Source organism: Grampus griseus (genome assembly GCF_964374135.1).
Source record: "Grampus griseus genome assembly, chromosome: 8".
In the NCBI taxonomy this organism is placed as follows: Eukaryota; Metazoa; Chordata; class Mammalia; order Artiodactyla; family Delphinidae; genus Grampus; species Grampus griseus.
In genome coordinates this window covers 86,719,879-86,740,262 of record NC_139002.1, presented here as the reverse complement: position 1 = coordinate 86,740,262, position 20,384 = coordinate 86,719,879, and the positions used below count along the sequence as shown (strand labels likewise).

The 20,384-nt window shown below is 45.4% G+C and overlaps 1 protein-coding gene across 1 annotated transcript in view; it reads right to left on the bottom strand.

The window, feature by feature from the left end:
• EHF (ETS homologous factor) overlaps positions 1-9,834 on the bottom strand; it is a gene marked incomplete at its 3' end in the record, with an annotated part of 37,247 nt that extends 27,413 nt beyond the window's left edge. Inside the window, exon 1 of the mRNA XM_082659246.1 lies at positions 9,718-9,834. The remainder of the gene's footprint in view (positions 1-9,717) is intronic.
• Positions 9,835-20,384: the final 10,550 nt, after the last annotated feature.

The following is a 20,384-nucleotide window of genomic DNA, read 5'->3' as shown; positions in this document are numbered from 1 at the left end:
GGATGGACTGGGACAATGGATTTGACCATGTTGAGATTCAAGTGTCTTCCCAGAGAAAGACTAAGATGACCCAGCCAAGGAAAGCTCAACAGCCACCAATTTAGAATCTCACAGACTGAATAATTACAAAACAACAGACAAAATTATGACGAGGATGATAGTTTATATTTATTGAGTGTTAATGATGTGCCAGGAATTGAGCTGGGCTTTACAGGAATTTCCTCACTCGATCCTTGCAAGAGCCTCAAATGTTGGTACTAATATTAGCCCCACTTTACAGGTAAGGAGGCACAGAGAAGTTAAGCAACTTACCCAAAGACACAGAGCTAGTAAATGGACTGGATATATTATAATAAATGTATTGGAGTGTGGCAGAAAGTGCAATACAACTCTTGTAGCTTTGAAAATGGATCCTTGTATTTCCAAAGACGAGGAAGATGTCTCTTTAGGATCGCTTACTTTTATTTTTGAACTTGAGATCCTTTAATTTTTTCCCTAAATGTGAACAAGAGGCATACTAAGCATCCTTGTGCCCTAATATGAAAGTTCTCTTAGTGTCCATCAGCATGGATGCTACAGAAGCACCAGTTCACCGCCACGCAAATCCATTTGTCAAAACTTCAGCCTGGCTTCCTGTTGAAAGGCCCAGACTGACTCAGGAGTTGGGCTTGGCTGCTTGAAGCCACCTCAGACTTATTAGCCATGATAAAAGAGCAATAATAATAACAAGGAAACAAACTGTTGAAAAATTAAGGGAAATTTATGCCTCCTTTGGAAAAGCACCTGACGACTGAGCTGTCACTCAGAGGCCCTGATATCAGACCTGCTGTGTTGTGGACGTCACACCCACAAGGGGAGGACTGTGAATGTGTCACTCTGAGAGTCTGCATTCCATCACTCAGAGAAGAACTCTAGGGAAGTCCACCCCATCCTCCAACAGGCGCATGACCCTGCAGCAGTTTGTAAAAACGTAGCCATAAAACACAGACAGCTTCATTAGACTCGTTCCAGTATCATCTTTGCAACTTAAGAAACAAATAATATCTGAATTTTCTCACGAATTAGAGGATCTCCTCTTTAGAAGAAATAGGGTTTTCTCTTCGTACAGGCAATCATTAAATGACAATAGACAAGAAAGCCGTGTTCCTTTTTAGTGCCATCCTACAAGAACAATAGACTCTCAGCAACCCAAGTCTCATTTTTCCTTCCAAAACACACTTTGCTCCGCGTCTCCTATCTCACTGGCCTGTGGATTAAGCCCTCTGGAAAATAACAAATGAAAATACTCCTCAACAAGGCAAGCAACTGCCTATCAGAAATGTTTTCTAAGGAATCCAATCCCTTCCAGCCAATTATTCATCCCTCCCATTGCTTCAGTGGACACCTTTGACACTCAAACAAAATGACCCAACTCAAAACACCCAAGGTCAGCTAGATGATCACGATGAGAATGAGTAGGGCCTCTCCCAGCAACTTCCCGGCTTGCTGGCTTCCCAGCATCAGGAGCTGTCACAAGTTTGAATAATTTCATCACATCCAGAGGGAGGCCCAGCTACATAATTTGCAGGGCTTGGTGCAAGGGAAAATTTGGAACCCCTTGTTCCAAATGTATTAAGAATTTCAAGACAGCCACAACAGAGCATTAAACTAAGCACAGGTGCTTCCTAAGTGTTGGACCCTGTGTGACTGCATTTGCTCTATCCCACTGACACCGGCCCTGTCCCCGGGGTCAGTCCCAACTTTTGCCTTCACCTGAACGCTTGCTCTATCATCATGGAAGGCAGGGGGAGTCTTTGCTGTCTAAAACTTTTCTGTCTAAGGCTCCTAAAGTAGTTAGGAGAATTAAATGAAATACGACATTGAACATGTCTGTAACAGCACCTGGCTCACAGCAGGCACTCAACAAACGTTAGCTAGTATTATTATTGTTGTTGTTATTATTATTATTTTCATTATGCCAAGGTCCCTCGACAGCTCCAAAGCTACCCATAGGCAAGAATGATGGGTGGGAAGAAAATACGGCCCATTTTGATAGAGACCATCTATTAGCTACTGCTGTTCAGAAGTCATTTCATTAGCTCTGTGTGAGAGAGTGCTATAAATTAGGCATTCTTAGCCTTCTCTTTATACCATGGACCCATTTTACGCAGTCTGCTGAGGCTTATAGACCCCTTCTCAAAAAAATGCTTTTAAAATGACAAAGTAAAATAATAAGGTTAGAAAGGAAGTTTATCTTGAAATACAATTATCAAAATACTTTAAAAATAAATGTGTGATATCATAATAACATATGGGCTTCTTTATTAGTACATTAACCAAGAATATCTAGTGCAGGTCCAATAACTTCTGTAATATCAAAGAAGTGATGAATAGTGATATTTTGAGACGTCTGTAATGAGTATAACATGATATGAAAGTATCTGCAAGTTCTCTTGGTGCCAATCAGTTACAGCTATTGCTACTGGGGAGTTTTGCTTACATTCATATTGAAATTGGATTGAATTCACACTGAATGTTGAATTTTAGTTAGATTACTGAAAATAAACATGTAATTTTTTTCCCACATCCAAATTCACAAACCCTCTGACTTCTCCCCATGGACACTAAGACATCTTTGGATCCCAGGTTAGGAACCCTTGCCGTTTTACAGCAAGGACTGCTTGTTCAATTCAAATAGCCTCTTGAGACCACTTCCACATGGCCAGAAGCCTCAGCTGAACAATTTACAGGAGGCAGACCCTATAGTGCCTTGGCAAATAAGTAGGAATTTTTTTTTTTTTTCGGTACGCGGGCCTCTCACTGCTGTGGCCTCTCCTGTTGCGGAGCACAGGCTCCGGACGCGCAGGCTCAGCGGCCATGGCTCACGGGCCCAGCCGCTCCGCGGCATGTGGGATCTTCCCGGCCCGGGGCACGAACCTGTGTCCCCTACATCGGCAGGCGGACTCTCAACCACTGCGCCACCAGGGAAGCCCAGGAATTTTTTTAAAGCCTCTAGAATACCCAGAGTAAGTAATGCCTTAGCTGCAGTGGCCAGTAGGTATCTGGAGGCACTCAAGAATTTAAGGATGGGCTTCCCTTGTGGCACAGTGGTTGAGAGTCTGCCTGCTGATGCAGGGGACACGGCTTCGTGCCCCGGTCTGGGAAGATCCCACATGCCGCAGAGCGGCTGGGCCTGTGAGCCATGGCCGCTGAGCCTGCGCGTCCGGAGCCTGTGCTCCGCAACAGGAGAGGCCACAGCAGTGAGAGGCCCGCGTACCGCAAAAAAAAAAAAAAAAAAAAAAGAATTTAAGGGTTGAGCAACATATATAAAGTTGCGGTTAACCATGTGAACTGCTGGGAGGGAGATCAGTTTCTCCTGGAGGCCCCTACATGCCAGGCATCAAGACGGGATAAAAACGTGCTATGTACCTACTCCAGGTCTTCCTTGGAACTGCCATGGGTGGTGGTTTGCAGCCAGTTCAACCCAAGGCTCCATTTGGAGTTCTCGGCTTCACATGGCTCATCCCATCTCCCTGCTGCCCACCTTCCCCACTGAAAATCCCATTGCAGTTCTTTCCCAAGGTCACAGTGCAGAACCAACATCGATCACTTTGAAAAACAAAATTCCAGAATTATTATCAGCCACTCCTACTCAATAGCGCCTCACTGAAAACACCCATGTTGAGCACTGACCCTCCAATTCCGTTCCACAAATTACTAATTGTTTCCTCACAAGCATTTGTCCAGGTGCTTTCAGAATCTTTGTCTAATTTAATCCTTACAACAGCCTGTGCAGATATTATTAACCCTATTTTCCAGATGAGGAATATATATTCTTGAGCTTACATAATTCACCCAAAGTCACTCAGCTACTCAGTGGCAGAGTCGAAGGTGAACCCAGGTATCCTGACTCTAACCTCCATGTTCTTTGTACCACATTCCAGCTGCTTCCAGGCAACAAAAACTCATAGCCCCCTGCTCCTTCAGATACATAAGCAGCCAAAGTCTACTCTTCACCAACGCTCCTCAGTCCACAGCCTCTGGCCAATGGAGTTAAGACAAGTGAAAGGTAAGCTAGGTGCTCTCTGTTTTTCTCAGTGGACGTAATTGAGACAGAGGCTGAATTTGGGCCAAATCTAAAGTTCTTTGCAGGGGCTTCCCTGGTGATGCAGTGGTTGAGAATCCACCTGCCAATGAAGGGGACACGGGTTCGATCCCTGGTCCGGGGAGATCCCACATGCCGTGGAGCAACTAAGCCCATGCACCACAACTACTGAGCCTGTGAGCCACAACTACTGAGCCCGTGTGCCACAACTACTGAGCCTGTGCTCTAGAGCTCATGCTCCACAACTACTGAGCGCATGTGCCACAACTACTGAAGCCAGTGCGCCTACAGCCCGTGCTCCACAACGAGAGAAGCCACCGCCATGAGAAGCCCGCGCACTGCAACAAAGAGAAACTAGGGCTTTCTCTAGTTTCTCGCCGCAACTAGAGAAAGCCCGCATGCAGCAATGAAGACCCAACACAGCCAAACATAAAATAAATAAATTTATTTAAAAAAATAATAAACTAAAGTCTGTTGCAAAGAAAACATCTTATCAGTAGTCACCCTGGAGACAAGGCTGAAATAATCTTCACCTTTCAGACCCCACTTACTTCATCCAATAGGATATATCATTAGCCCTACTGAGGGAATTTTTTAAAGGTTCCCAAGAGGGACCCCCCAAAAAAATCTCTATGAGACAGTCATATGCTCCAAGCTCCACTGTCATACACAAAAGTAGAAGACCTTCTTCATATTCCAAAAAAGACTCAATAGACTTTCGGAAGAAGTCTGCATCAGGCAAAGAAAGGGCTGGCAGGCAGACTAAAATTTCTCAGATCCACAATTGGACCCATAAAGATTTAGCCCCAAGATTGTTTATGTGGTGTCTATAATATAGAGTGAGGTGGATGTGACAAGAATAGGAAATTCTGAATTCAACACAATTACAACCACATCAAAGAAATTGTACATCTAGACAAGGTCCTACGAAAGTAAAAATAGTTACTTTAATAGTGGGGTTTAAGAAGTGGTCTAATAGTCCAATAATCAAAATATTATAGGAAGCATTTTGGCTCCTTTTGATTTGGGGCTTGGTTTCCATCAGAAAGCAGGTTTGGAATGCACCTCTGCTGGCCACATTTTAAATAAATAGGCAGATACCCTTAATAACAACGAAGATGCTCCTGAGAAAGGACAGGAAGGAGGCTCTAAGGGCCGGGGTGTGGGGGAAGATTGGAAGAGAAGAGATAATGTGAATCCAATGAACCAGAACAAGGGGCTCAGCCCCATAAAACAAACCGAAGACAGAGTGTGCTTAGGTGCTAGTGAAATCCATTTTCAAAGAAGTATTTTACAAGGTATCTCTTTTAAAACAAGGCCAATTAAAACCCTGGTAACCTCTTTAAATGGGCCATCCCGCTCGACCCTATTGCAAGCTTTGTTTGCTCCAGATTCGCGCCAAGGGCCTCTGGGAAGACCAGGCTCTCCAGGTGGGCTGCCCAGTGGCTTGGCCAGCCACGTTCCCCTTCTGATGACCCCCCGGGTCTTCCTCTCGGAGAAGTGAGTCCATGTCCATCCAATCTACCCAATAATTCATGGACAGTCAGATGAACTGAGCAGCCTCCACGGGGTCCTGAGCATTCACTTTTCAGTCGGCTGCTTTCGTGTTTTACAGAAGACAGCATTAGAGTGCCTACCCGTGGACACCAGTGGCTCCCGGGGGTCACAAAGCAGTCAGCTGCATCCACTTCTACACTGGCACCAACTTCAGATAAATGAGGCAATTGATAAGATGGGATGTTGTCATGGGAACAGCTCAAGCACCCCTAGTAAAGGTATCTAGTCTTTAGTACCTCCACCAGGTACATCCCTTGGCCAAAATTCTGAAGACCCCAAGGAAGCCACTTAAGGGCTCCTACTGGTCTTCTTTCCTGTCTCATCCTTAGGAAGGCATTCCCACCCCATTCTCAGCTTTCACAGACTCGAGCTAAACCTGCCGACCTCTAGGCATAGCTAGTTTCCCTGGGTCATCAGATTCCGAGGGCCGAAGTGGACCTTACGGATGATCGGGTTCAAACTCCTTTGTCCAAATGAGGAAACAAAAGCCCAGAGAGGTGGAGTGTACTGCTCTGGGAGCACAGCTTTGCTGGGACTACAAAACCAGGTCTCCTGACTGCCAGTCGCCTGACTGTCCTGCACCCTGCCTTGCCCACACCATGCTCCAATCACTCAAAAACGTGAGTCTGGAATTCTTCAAGGAAGATTCTTAAAGAAATATCTTTTTTTTCCCCCTCTGAAGTCCAATAAGTTTTTTATCAAATAACTCTGAGGGATCCATGGAAATTTCTACTCCAGCACATCTCAGCTTCCCGACACCAAAACCACTCAGCTTGAACATATGTCCCATCCTAACATTAGCTGCTGTGGGAAGCCATCCTCCCCCACTGCACTCTTTGTTTCCTGCACAACTTAATAGTCTGGGCTTTAAAACCCTGTCCGATTTAAATAAACGTAATAGTCACATATGTCTAATAGGAGCACAATTGCAGCTCCTCAAAACGAATCCGATGATTTAAAATCCTATTATGAAAAATTAGATAAGAAAATATTAACTAAAGTTTATTATCTTCCCTGTCTCTTCAGTTATTCAGCAATAGATTTAAGAGAACTCCAGCACCATACGGCTGCCTCCCTGCCTCTGTCTTCAGGTGACAACCCCCAGTTCAGACAGAGCCGGTGTGGCTCACCCAGGCTGACAGCCCCGCAGGGTCAGTTACCCAGTAACAAAGCCAGGATTAGAAGCATGGTCTCAAACACCAAGGCTACATGGAGCCCAATCCTCCCGACTGGCCCCTCCCACAACAGAAATGATTGTCACTTAAATTCTACCGGAGAGGGACCCTAACGAGAGAAATAGGCTGAAACGGCAGAAAAAGGTATCACCGAAAATCAGCTTCCAACTTTATATTTGATTCCTTAAAACCGTGGCGTTGCTTCTCAAGTGTGTTAGCAATTTCTACCACGGCGTTCTTGGTATCCACCCTACCCCATCTCCCAGAGGTCTTTGAAAATCCCATCTGTTCAAAAGGACTTAAGGAGGACTCCAACTGGAGGAAAGGGGGGAAGGACTGAATCACTTTTCAACGATTTGTATAAACCTCTACGGCTGGGTTTGATGCTTTAACATTAAACAGGGTTCCTACACTGAGTTTTCAGAAAGCAAAGCACACAGCCCAGTGCTAACTCTAATTTGGAGGCGGAGGTATAGGTGGGGATGAGGAAAAGTAAAACGTTACAAGATTCCAGAAAGCTAAATTCTACTTCCTGGAAATGAACTTTGACCCAAAGCACTCACTTTCTGGCCTAGGACTTGACATGAGTTCCTTCCAGTTGCCAATTAGCTAACTGAGTGCAGTTGAGTAAATATTTTAACCTCTCACTTTCCGTTTTGTCTCAGCCTTTGAAGTTGTCAAAAAGGTAATGAAAGAAGATCTGCATAAAGTTGGTAAATTAATGGGAGCATAAAGGTGGAATCATGAGTGTGAATGTAGGGCTTCTCAGAGGTCCAGAGAGGCCCAAGGCATTTCCATTTGGGGGAGCTCACAGTATATTTAAAAAATAGGGGAAAAAATCAAAAGGGGGTTGTTTGAATTTAACAAATAGATGCTTTTTAACACAAAAGAACAAATATAATTGAATTTGAGATCTTTCATATATATGAGGCCTGGATCAAAGGCATCACCTTACCCACAACCACCCTAAAAAGGTCTCGACTAACGCTGCCATCTTGAACAGTAACACAAGAGAACTTACAGCACGGTTGTTCCCTCAAAGTTACTTTCTTCTGCAATGCCTCTGGGGCTTCCCTGGTGGCGCAGTGGTTAAGAATCCCCTGCCGATGCAGGGGACACGGCTTCGTGCCCCCGTCCGGGAAGACCCCACATGCCGCAGAGCGGCTGGGCCCGTGAGCCATGGCCGCTGCGCCTGCGCGTCCGGAGCCTGTGCTCCACAACGGGAGGCGTCACAACAGTGAGAGGCCCGCGTACCGCAAAATAAATAAATAAGTAAATAAATAAAATGCCTCTGTAAAATGGTTTGGAAACATGGAGGATTATCTCCATTATATTTATTATTTTTCCAAGTGTGATCACACACTTCCAAATGACCCTCATTCCATGTTCCCACTGTTTTTTAAAGTCTATCCATATAAGCCATGAGTGATGGTGTGGGAATAATGTGATCCTACCCGACTTCAGATTATAAGATGGAATTGATGAGTTATTTCATAGTCTCAGAATTCTAGGTCTCAAAAAGAGGATAAACGGAGCCTTCTGCCAACTCCCAATGCAGCTATTAAAGTCATTCTTTTCCTTTTTAAGAATGAAAGATTATTCACTGTTATAGAGCTCCATAAAGTCATTCTTAAAATCTCTTAACAGCCTTTCCCGGTAGCATCTCTTACCCCTGAAGTTCTACCCAATAACACAACTTCATCTCTCCTGTTGGAAATCAACTCTTGCCTTGACCTCAGTGGAATTAGCGCATGGCCACTCTTGATCCCCAACTCTGCTTTTATGCAGTGAAAGGCTCTATCTAAACACATCCTCACAGCCATGCCTATAGAACCAACTCCTGAATTAGACCTTCCACTGAAAAGTTCTCAAGTCCACTCACTCACTCACTTTATCCCTGTTACTAAGTTCAGTGCAGGTAACCAGCAAGACACCTGTGAACTTAGACTCACAGAAGCTTATGCTTCATCATAACAAGACACATGCTCCCACAATCCTAGGAGTATCCTAAATCTTGGCAAAGACGGATGCTGAAAATGTCAATTTCCTGACTCGGCGTTGTCATTTACCAGCAGGAAGATTAACTCCCCACCGTTTCCAGTTCTATCCACACGTAGGCCAGTTCTTCTCCATCGTGTCCAAACAAAATCAGAAGAACCCCTGTCTTAGAAGGCATTTGGGGCTGCTGACTCACATCTGGCTGTCTGGTCATAGTATCCCATTATGGAACAAACAAAGGGTTAGTTTGTCCCCACGTGAAATGACAAAACTCTTTGCCAAAATTGTTTTTGTTTTTTTGTTTTCTGGACAGAGATGTGCAGCTCTCCCCAATACCCTTCCCTACCTGGGCTGCCTGACCATTTTTTCCAATGTGGGTGCATACACACACCCTTGCCTGTTTCCAGCCATTTTCAAACACCAGAATATACTGAAGATAATCTGCCTTTCTCTACAACTAATGTAATGAGTCAGAAAAACTACCAACAGAAGACATCTCTAGAAAGTGAGAACATGTGCCCTGAGCCCCAGTAGCTATTCAGCCAACCAGTTCTTCACTGAGAAGAATCTATCCCCAGCTTTCAGAATTTCAGAATTCAATCCAGGGAAATGGCTTTGTCACAGAAAGAGAGGGAAACCAGGCGGCTTTTAAATTCACAGTGATCAAAGACCAGACTCCATGCAGGGAGTTCACAGATAACAGCCAAAGTCACCCTGCTGCCCTCCAAAATAATATCCTAAGACAACCCAGTGAGGAAAGCACAGCTGAGGTGAGCTTCGCTTCCTGCCAGCTGCCTCCGGGAGTCTGGTTTATTTTCACCTGTCTGATTCAAGGCAGGTTTCTCTTTTCACTCAGGTGTTTGAATTCCAGATTCAAAAGAAGGTTTAAAAGTAAGGACTTACCTCATTTACCTAAAGATTCTGGGTGGGAAATCCAATAGCTGTAGGGGATGGAGGGAAGGTAGCAAGCAGCCCTCACGCCAGCTCCTACAGGGAACCAGGAGTGTTATCACGTCTGAGCTCTCATCAGAGTGAAGATCAATGCACATGACAATAATTTTAAATCATTTTGTAGGATGTTAAGCAATAAGCCACCAACCGGGAATTCCCTAAGTCACTTCCCCCTCTTCTGATTGGCTGCTGGGCCCTTTAAAAAAATAAAATAAAGGATTACAAACATTTGCTCATTTGCATTTGGCCAACTCACTCGTTAGTGTTCAAACAAAACAGGTCTAACCAGGTTATGCCTGTGTCTCGAGAACAGAGACAACCTGTTAATGGATGAGGAATTGATTTGGTGGTGACTGTTCTTTCTAACTTAGAGACTGTTTCAGGTGAAAAGCACCAGGCTTGCTCCCCAAAGATACCAGCAGGAATGGAGAATGTGAGAGCAAAGTGAGCAGAAGCTCAAATCTGGAGGAGATGATGGTACAGGGGATTCGGGGGCGCTCTTAAACCTCTGTCTCACGTACTAATTTGTATTCAGTCCACTCTGCTTTGACATCAAGATCTTTGCCCTGGGCACACAGGTACCAGGTTCTTAAGGGACTCCTGGCCTGGTAGCGGGAACATAGGTTCTATCTCCAAGCACCATGATTTACTCCTTGACAGTGACCCTTGGCAATTTCAGTGGACTTTGAAAAGCCTATCTCCCCTGGCCCTAGGTAAGAGCTTTGGAAAATTTGAAGGGAGGGTCCTGGAAGGGAGAGTCTACCCTGAGTTGTTCAGGTAGAAGATTCAGCTCTCAACAGCTCGAGGGCTGACTATCTGGTTGGTGGATTATCCAGATTCTTTACTTCCTCTTGACACTTCCATGGTCTATTTTACTATATATCGACCCTCCCTACAGGTGCTAGAGGGGGAAAGACCAGGATGCTGTAACTGGAAATACAACAACACACTTTGGGCAAGAAGAAGATGGAATCTGGGGCAGGATCCATGGATTCAAATGCCCATGCTATCCCCATCCCCCTGGGCCAAGGGCCTGCTTCACCGGGTCACAAATGCCCTTCCACCAATACAGATGAGTGTCGGCTCCTGGCAAGGAAAAATACCCTCCCTTAACCATGAACTTTCTCTCTTGGATCTCCTTGGACTCTGGCCTGGCATGAGCTAAGTGTCTAGGCAGATTTCTTTAACTCACCAGGCCTCCCCTCTGTGGGAGGGGAAAGGGAATTTGAGTTTTGGCAAAGAGACAAAGATTTTGTGATCAAAACCAAGAAGTTCCTTGTGTAAAAAAGGAAAGTCTATATATGGGCAACAACTGAATAGAGCAAAAAGTAAGCAGTTATCCTATTAAGGTGGAGTGGTGAGTGGACAGTAGCCCTCCTTTCTTGCTGGTTTTCCTAGTGTGGGCACCCACCATGTTTGCTGAGGTTTGGGAAAGTGTAAAAGACTCGGTGGGAGGGCAGGGGTGGGTTTGGGAGGGTCTTGGAACTCAGGCAGGTCTTGAAGGTTTTGAAGGTTTGGGGAGTGCAATTTAGGGAGGCTCTAAAAAGCCCCTCTACCTCCTTGGCCTTCACTAAACATTCCCACCATTCCCTATCTTCAAAGGCCTTGTTAAAATGCAAATGTCCGATAAATACAGTAAATGTCATTATTGCCCATTATCACATTAGCCCCAATTAGTCTATGAGTTCCAGATCTGAGAGCAGGGCCCTGAGGGAACAGACTGGTGATGTTTTGCTTAAAAGATGAATCAGGAGCCACCTGAACTACCAACCCCACCCACTGCAGGGGGTGTGTGTGCGCGCACAGGAGCCTGTGTGTTTATGCGGGCGCGTGTGTGTGCGTGTGCGTGTGCGTGTGTGTGTGTGTGTGTGTGTTGGGAGGAGGGGCATCCAGGTGTTTTGAGTGCCAGTGTAACTCCAGGAAGCAAACTTGGCCTTCTTTACAATTTTGCCTGAGATTAACCTGAAACAGGGACTTCCCTTGTGGTTCAGCAGTTAAGACTCCAGGCTCCCAATGCAGGGGACCTGGGTTCGATCCCTGGTCAGGGAACTAGATCCCACATGCATGCCGCAGCTAAGAGTCTGCATGCCACAACTAAAAGATTCCTGCATGCCACAACATAGATCCTGCAACTAAGACCTGGTACAGCCAAATAAATAAATAAATAAATATTTTTAAAAAAACAAACAAAAAACCTGAGACAGCAGTGGGGTAGGTGAGAGGTAGGGGGTGTGTGGTCAAGAGGTGGTAAACCTCAAAAGCAACTCCAAAAGTGGTGTGACTCTCCAGTTCGGTCCCAACCACCTTTGATTGCAGGCTTTTTCATTTCTAGGTGAAGAGTTTCAGTTACATGTCTATTTCTTCATCCACTCTTACCCTGCCCATTTTCCATCAGAGGACTGCTCCATTAAGGCACTCCTGAGAAGAGTCTTTTGAGGATGGTAGTGGTGAAAGAGGATGAAAAGACGTCACCTCATACTCACAAGCCACTTTAGTTGTGGAGTCTTTGTGTATATACACAAAGTACCTACAATGTGTCTAGTCCTTAGTGGGTTCTTATCAAGTATTGGTTATTTTCTCTACTTGGGACTTAGTTGAACCTCCCAGACGAAAAACAAAAGCAAAAACATCTTCCTCCCCCATCCAAAAAAAAAAAAAAGTCTAGATTTTTAGGCATGTTACACCCATAGAGAAATTTCTTCAGAGTATGAGGTCTCTTACCGTATAATTAACTTCAACAAGACAGCACTTACATCAAATTAGATAGATGGATGGTTAGATAGATAGACAGATAGATGGATCAATGGATTTCACATCCATAGAGAAATTCCTTCAAAGTATGAGGTCTTTTACTCTATGGTAAAAGAGACAGCACTTACATCAAATTAGATTGATGGATAGATAGATGATAGATAGATAGATAGACAGACAGATAGATAGATAGATGATAGATAGATAGATAGACAGACAGATAGATAGATAGATACATGATGGAATGGATGGAAGTCCTGATTTATAACTGAAAATGCTAAAAGTTGGATTTGATGCTGAAGCCTTCAGCTGCAAGAGCCTCAAATATATCAAGCATGTCTCTCACGGATAAGTTTAAAAGTGTAACCACAAAACCATCAAACACACCAGAGCCTTTATATAAACACATTGTTAGTTTCTTGAAAGTCATAACTTTCTCAAGGAGGAATCAGGCAAGAGTCTGGTTATCATGTCAGAGCTGCAGCCCCGTCACAGATTCTGTTTGCTCTGTGCTCCGAGGATCTCCTGTAGACTGATAAAGACAAAGGGAAGCAACAGAGTGATGAGACAAAGCTGACTGCCTGGGTTTTAAGGATGGGAGGACTTAAGAGAGGCAAAGCAGCTTGCCCTCAGGTCAAGATTAAGATAATACTGAGATAAATGGAACCAACTCTGCAAACCCAGTTACTCTGCCTAGAAACTTTCCTGATTTCAAGGCCCTATCACTGTCTCAGACCTGTGCAAAGACACAGAGGCTTTGAGTCAAGCTGCGTTGCTGGTTCACACAGAGGAAAGGGGGCAGAGCAAACCAGGCCAGGGTGTGGGCAGTGGCCTGGGGACCCTGAGTTCAGTTGAATTGTCTGCTAAGAGATCCACATTCCTACATCAAAGACAAGACAAAGAATCTCTCTGAGCCAAGTATCAAGCCCTAAGGGGTCGAGTCTTAATACCAACACAGGCTGTGGTTACAAGGTTAACGAGAGTGGTGCGCTTGCTTTGCAAAAAGAGGATGCTGGCTTACTTTACACAGCACCTTTTAACTAGAGGCCCTATATTTATTTTTGAAAGCAAGAGTGTGTTTATATCTGTTTCTGTCTATCATCCGCTCTTGATGACATGGACTTACCTCCGGGGCAGAATGTAACAACTATTTAGTGGGAGCCACACAAGAATATTACTCTAGAACTAACAGGAACAAGAAACTCTGGTGGGGGGAGGGGAGTGACATAGAGCATTAGCATCAGTTACCTTGGCTAGAGTCAAATAAGGTACCACGATTAATGAGTATCATCTTGCCTCACACCCTACTCCCTTCTAAAAGCTACGCTTCCAAAATCTTTACATTTTGGCTTAGATTCGATTCCCAGGGGTCTACAAATCCTCTGAGGAGAAATTTCCTGGGCTCTGAAGGTAGCACCTGAGCTCCATTTGGGAGGTCTGACAGCTGTCCTAACAGATATGCAAGGCACCTTTTGACCATGTCTTTTGCCATCACATCTGTGCCTACACGCTGAGAATGTTCTCTGCCCATGGCACGTACCACACACCTGCTGAAGTGGGGACAACCTTGGTGCTGGAGTGGGAAAGGGTGGCTCACCATTTCTGGAAAAAAGTGATCCATCGCATACACGCTTGCGTGCGCACACACACAGCTACCCCTCGGGCCCCTGGCTGTGCCACCGATCTTACCTAGGCACCAACAGTAAATGTTATGAACTCCCCCTTCATGTTTTAATTATTCTCAAGATACCTCCATTCTTGACTTACTTAACTCACCCCTGACCTGTTCCTTCTGCTTCACCTATATCCCATTACTTTCTTTCTGGCCTTATCTCACCTCACAAACAGCTTTACACAGTGCCCTGACTTAATGCCAACTCCACTGTTGGTGTAAGCACTTTGCTTCTTGAATCAAACTGCTCTGAGAGCCTAGACAGCATTTCCATCAGGGTGTTCAGGAAAGTTTATTTCTCCATCTCAGAGCAGGGGGAAAGACGAAGCAAAAGTTGGCCACGTCCAGACCATCTTCTTGCAGCCTATATTTTCTTCTCTTTTGTGTGGGGAAGAGCTTCTTATAGGGGTTGTATTTACGTATTATTTTGGCATTAGAACTTCTTCCACTATCATGGAACCCCCAAATATAAAACAGAATAAAGAGATGCTTCTGCAGATGGATTGGAGGTGAGGCATCTGCAGCCTCCCCTGATCAGTCACCCTTCCCTTCCCCCACAGGCACTCAGCCTTCTCTGACCCCTGCGTCCTTGCTCTAAGCCAGTGGAGCAACTGTATTGCTTAATACAACTCAGGGGCTCCTGCCTATACCTGCCAAATTGGCACCTCCAAAGGTGGGTGACAGCAGAGACAATAATCAATTTTGCATTCATCACCATCCATCTTTATTTTGTGGGCTCCCATATTATTCCACCAATGACAAACCAGAAGCCTAGGTTCCTACTGTCCAAGAGGATATTTTAATGGGACTGATCTTGGGTGAAAGTCTCAGTGCCTCGTCTCTTTCACCCAGGGACCATGAGAGACAGCAAACTCTCAGACCCAAGTAGAAAATGTGTACAATCACAATCTAAATGTCTAATTATTGGGGAGAACCTGTGGTGTTGCAAGATGAGGGGTGCTAAGAACTTCTTCCCTCACCCTCAAAAAAAACCCTCAGCTGTCTCAGCAGCCACTGTTATTGTGGAAAGGACAGAGATTTTGGAGCCAGACGGACCAGGACAATCTTGTCACATTTACTTACACTTTAGCTCTCAGTTTCCCCATCTGTTTATTGGGGATATAAACACTCTGAGTGAGCTGTTTGAGGATTTAAATGAGAAATGTACAAAGCCTCAGTGCCTGGCCTTTGATGGGCTCTAGGGAAATGCTGACTCTCTTCTCTAAGTATGGGGCTTGAATCTCAAGTGATCCCCTTAGCAACACATGAAGTTACATATGGGTGATCAGAGCACTAATTCTCCACGCTTCAAAGGACAAAGTAGGAGAAAAGGGTGGTGCTGGACAAGTTATAGGAAAATGGAAGCGTAATAATGACTCGTCACTTTTATTCATTTGTAACAATATCCCAGTCACTAGACTAAGAATTTAACTTGCATCACCTCATTTAATCCTCACAAAACTCGATGAGAAAGGTCTTATTATTCTTCTTACTTTGCAGATGAGGAAACTGAGCCTCATAAGCCTGATAAGTAACTTGGCCAAGGCCACACAGTAAAGCAAGTTGCTGGAGCTCAGACCCAGCCAGTGTCATTCCAAAACAAGACCTCAACCACAGCCCTCTTCTAAAAAGAGAAGCTTAACAGTGTGTTGAAATTTGGATTATAATATCTTATAGGGACAGGGAAAACCAAGCTCAGTTCTGGAAGGCAATTGGACACGTGGATGTTTCTTGGAAGAGTGAGATTGTAAAGGTGAAATGAAAAAAATATGAAACAGGCAAGCAGGTCTGGACCTTCTAGGGTAGTCTTCACCCCCTGCCCTTCAATACCAAACATGTAAAAAGCCAAATGCTCAGAATAAGAATTGAGGGGAAACCCACTGGAAAGTGTTGTGACTTGGTCTCGCCTGGGAAGTCATGAGTCTCTTTTGACACAAAGGTCACCCTGCCACTCACCAGGCCTAATAGCACTCGGCAGGCTAAGTCCCATAGCATCTAGATCCAGAAATGGCAGAATAGAGTGAAGAGCTGGAGTGACGATCAAGGCATTACATGTGGGAATTTAAGGGAAAAAAAGGTCATGAAGAACCTAGGGGTAAGACAGGAGTAAAGACACAGACCTACTAGAGCATGGACTTGAGGATATGGGGAGGGGGAAGGGTAAGCTGTGACAAAGCGAGAGAGAGGCATGGACATATATACACTACCAAACGTAAAACAGATAGCTAGTGGGAAGCAGCCGCATAGCACAGGGAGATCAGCTCGGTGCTTTGTGACCACCTAGAGGGGTGGGATAGGGAGGGTGGGAGCGAGGGAGACGCAAGAGGGAAGAGATATGGGAACATAAGTATATATATAACTGATTCATTTTGTTGTAAAGCAGAAACTAACACACCATTGTAAAGCAATTATACTCCAATAAAGATGTTAAAAAAATTTTTTTTAAAAAAGGCATTACATATGAAGGTTGAGGGCAGTAGTTGAAACTCGTTGGGGGCAGGGTCTCATCGGTTTCCCAATCCCACTCTCCATAAGCAATTGAGAGTGTCTCAAGAAAATGTAAAATACTAATCAACCAGATTCTGCTCCTAAATGCCTTCCAGATAGAAGTTAGGAATTCTGGACCTGCTCATGCCTCTGGAAAGAATGCATCTAGAAACCTCCTGGAAATGATATCCGAGAGTTGACAAGCACGTCCATTGGAACTATGTAAAAAAATTCATTGCATAAATAAACTATTCATTCAGTCCATTCAAAACGTATGCACCTGCACTTTGGTGGAATGTCAAGAAAGAAGCCCTTGGAATTATTTCTGAATAATTCCTGATTTAGGGGAACTCCAGATGAAATCTCCCCGCATGTATCATGGTGTGTCTATGATTTTTCTCCCCTTTCTCTCCCCCATCCCCATTCTTAGCAACCACATGTGAGTTCAGGGTTTGGAATTAGTCAATCTGTCTTCCTGGACAAGGACAGTATACCAAATACCTATTTTGAGACCTGGTTTCTCTTATGAAAGTGCCCCAGGAAAGTTTTATGAGAATCCTGATTTAAGGTTGGAGGTTAATAGCTCTGAAATTCTGAGAACCAAAAGATACTGTGTAGGTGGGTGCACAGTCAAACTGAAATAAGGAAGTCCTCTGTAAACTGAACCCAAAATCTGCACAGTCAGTTCATCTGAAAACTTCTCTCGGGAGGACAGCCCCAAGTGAAAGGGACCAGCCACAGTCTACCCACTCCTTACAGTGGAAAACATGGAGGCCCTCGAGCTCTGTGCTGCTGGAAAGAATGGGAAATGGAGGGCAAGGGGCAGAGGCACCCGACAAGGCGAGCCTGCGGGAAGGGCACGGTCAGCTTGCCTTGGACGTTCTCCATCAACACCAAAGTCCGACGTTGAGGGACTTTTTCCATCAGCACCAAAAGACTTCAAGGTCTGCCCAAGGTTTACCATCCTCAAATTCACCAGTTTGTGGTTCTCCAGGAATTGCCAGACCCACTAGAGCAGAAAACCTCAGGGAGTCCAACCTTAGCTCTCACAATTGTGGGTGGTTATGGTGGAGGGGGCACACCCTTGGCAGATTTCTGGGTTTTGCTAATTCATTTTCTTTTCAGCTTGGCAGGTCACTTTAACTTGGACGCTGAATGCACAGCTAGGAAAAAGAGGCTTGTTAAGGGATGGGTCAATGCTCTGTGAACTTGAGCCTTGGCTGGGGTAACATTGTTTCAACAACCAGGTAAGATGAGCCTAGGAAGACACAGCACTATGCCACCATGGACATGATCGCTGGGCATCCACACCCACCATGGGTCACCGCGCAGTCCACATCCTGACCCCCAGCGGACCACTCGTTGCTCTAACTGCAACCCCTCTCCGTTCCTCAGAGCTGTTGGCAGCAAGCGCTAGACGGTAGGGCAGAGTTGCTGGGGAAGAGGGTAAACTGAGACCAAGAAGGAAACAGATGGAGAGAGAGCAGTTCCTGCATATTTCATCCTGAAGCCCTTAGAGAAACTGTGAAATGCCCTCCAAACTCACCTTGGTAATATTTCTTACCATTCTTACCATGGTCACAACTGCACCAGAATTGTATTCACACACCCCCATTCTTCAGGTTTGCCGCCTTCTCAAAAAGCAGCTAGATCATTCTCTTATTCCAAAACCTTTGCCAGTTTCCCCATTCCCTGGAGCTGTGCTCCTCAGAGGGTAGGCAAGATGATTTTTAAGCACAAATAATTTCTATTTTAACAATTATATGTTTTTGATGTAAAAACAAACTTAGTAAAGTAAAAGAGAGTCCGTGTAAGTGAAAATGAAAATTGTTAAGCAAATAATATAAATGGGTACAAGACATAGCAAAAATAGTGATAATAACATTTGAGTGATTGAAATGTGGAAAATAATGCCTTAAAGACAGGCAGTCCCAACTCCCTGAGGGCACAGCGTTACCTGTCCCCATCACTTGGTCTTCACCTATGCACTAAGTCCCTGGGGGTACATCCCAGACACTGTGGGCCCACACGGCTTCTGCTTCCCTGCTTCCTGCCATCCCACCAAGTGGATCGTCCCTTCCCCACCTTTGCCCAGTGGAAGCCAACCCATTTTCTCCATTCAGTCTTCTCCAATTGCTTCATTAGAATTTAAGTCTCCCCAGATGGTTTGTTTGTACTTGGAACCAATAGTCGACATTTAACAAATGTTTATGGAGCTTCTGCCATGGGCCAAGCACTGTGCCAGGCAATGGGGATTTAGCCACTGGAGGAAAAAAAAAGACAACAATTCCTGCCATCACGGAACATAGATTCTAAAGAAGCGAGACATCAGCACATTTACTGTTCTGCCATGGGGACCACTTGGGGTTCCGCTTTTCCCCAGCCAGCCTGGGTAACCTAGGCAGACAGGGTCTACATTGCCTATCCCCGGAAAGGCCTGACGTGACTTCTCTCAATTGCAGGGCACTGAGTTGGTGAGACCCCAGAGCTGGGGCTCAGGTGTCTAGAAGCAGCGGCATAACCCACACACCCTGTGTGTCTGTGGCGCTTTAGAAACGGTTTCCTCTGTGTGTCTCCTTCGATCTTCCCAATGTCCCTGGAACGTGTGATGCATACAAGATGGTTGAAATGAAGACACCACTTGGTTTGGCATCTTTCCAGAGGTCGTGCAGTTAGCGCAGAGCTGACAGCAGTCTGAGGTCACGTGCATGGTTCCCAGTGGCTCCTCTCGCCCCTGCAACCGCTCTCCTCCAGCCTCAGGGAGAGACACCTCCAGACACAGACAACTCTAATTCCCAATGGGAATCAAACCCACAGAAGATACGGAGCACCTCCTGGTGCAAGGCTCTGTACTGACTGCAGGAAAGAGGAGGGAGCCTGAGAACAGCGGCAGAAGTGGCAGAAGCTCTGGACATCTTTCCAGAAAGAAACAGTGCAGAGCTGCTGCTACTGTTCTATCCCTGCATTCCCCTCTTCTCCTCTCTCTCACCCCGGGTTTTTTCCAAACCCGCTGCCCAGCCTCGGCGGGGAGGTGGCATGTAGAGGACTTAATGCATCCCAGACTTTCCTGATTTTAGCACTGAATGCCCCACCTCCCAGGAAACTCCATGGTCCAGGAAGCTCCTGCTAAACCAGGAAGGTTGGTCAATCCAGCTGTGTGTCACAAAGGCTCCAATCTGATCTTCTCTAACAGCTGTGTGTCCTTGGGCAGTCACCTACCATCTCTGAGTCCCCGTGTTCTTATCTGCAAATGGAGACATTGCCATCACCCAGGGCTGCGGAGGGGATTAAAGTCATAACGTATGTTTAGGGGAACATGCCAGTGCACCATGAATGATTGCTCTGATTAAACCTGTGGAGGCTGGACCGAGAGCTGCAGTTGAACCAAAGGTCCTATGAGCTGGTTAATGAACTCGTAAGAGAGCTTGCCGAGTGGCTCTCTTTTAGAGGTGCCCGTGCCAAGGATCACGTGGCCACAGTGGCCATAGTCTCACCAGGGCCTCTGAATGGCAAGAAACAAGAAACTTGCTAGCCAACCAATCCCACAATCCACCCAGCTCTGCCTTATTATTTTTATTAAGCACTTACTACGTGCCAGATACTAAGTACTTTATTTACATACAATCTCTCATTTAATCCTCACCACAGCCCCTCAAGGTAGCATTATCATCCCCCATTTTAATGACAGGAACCTGAAACTGAGGGGGAT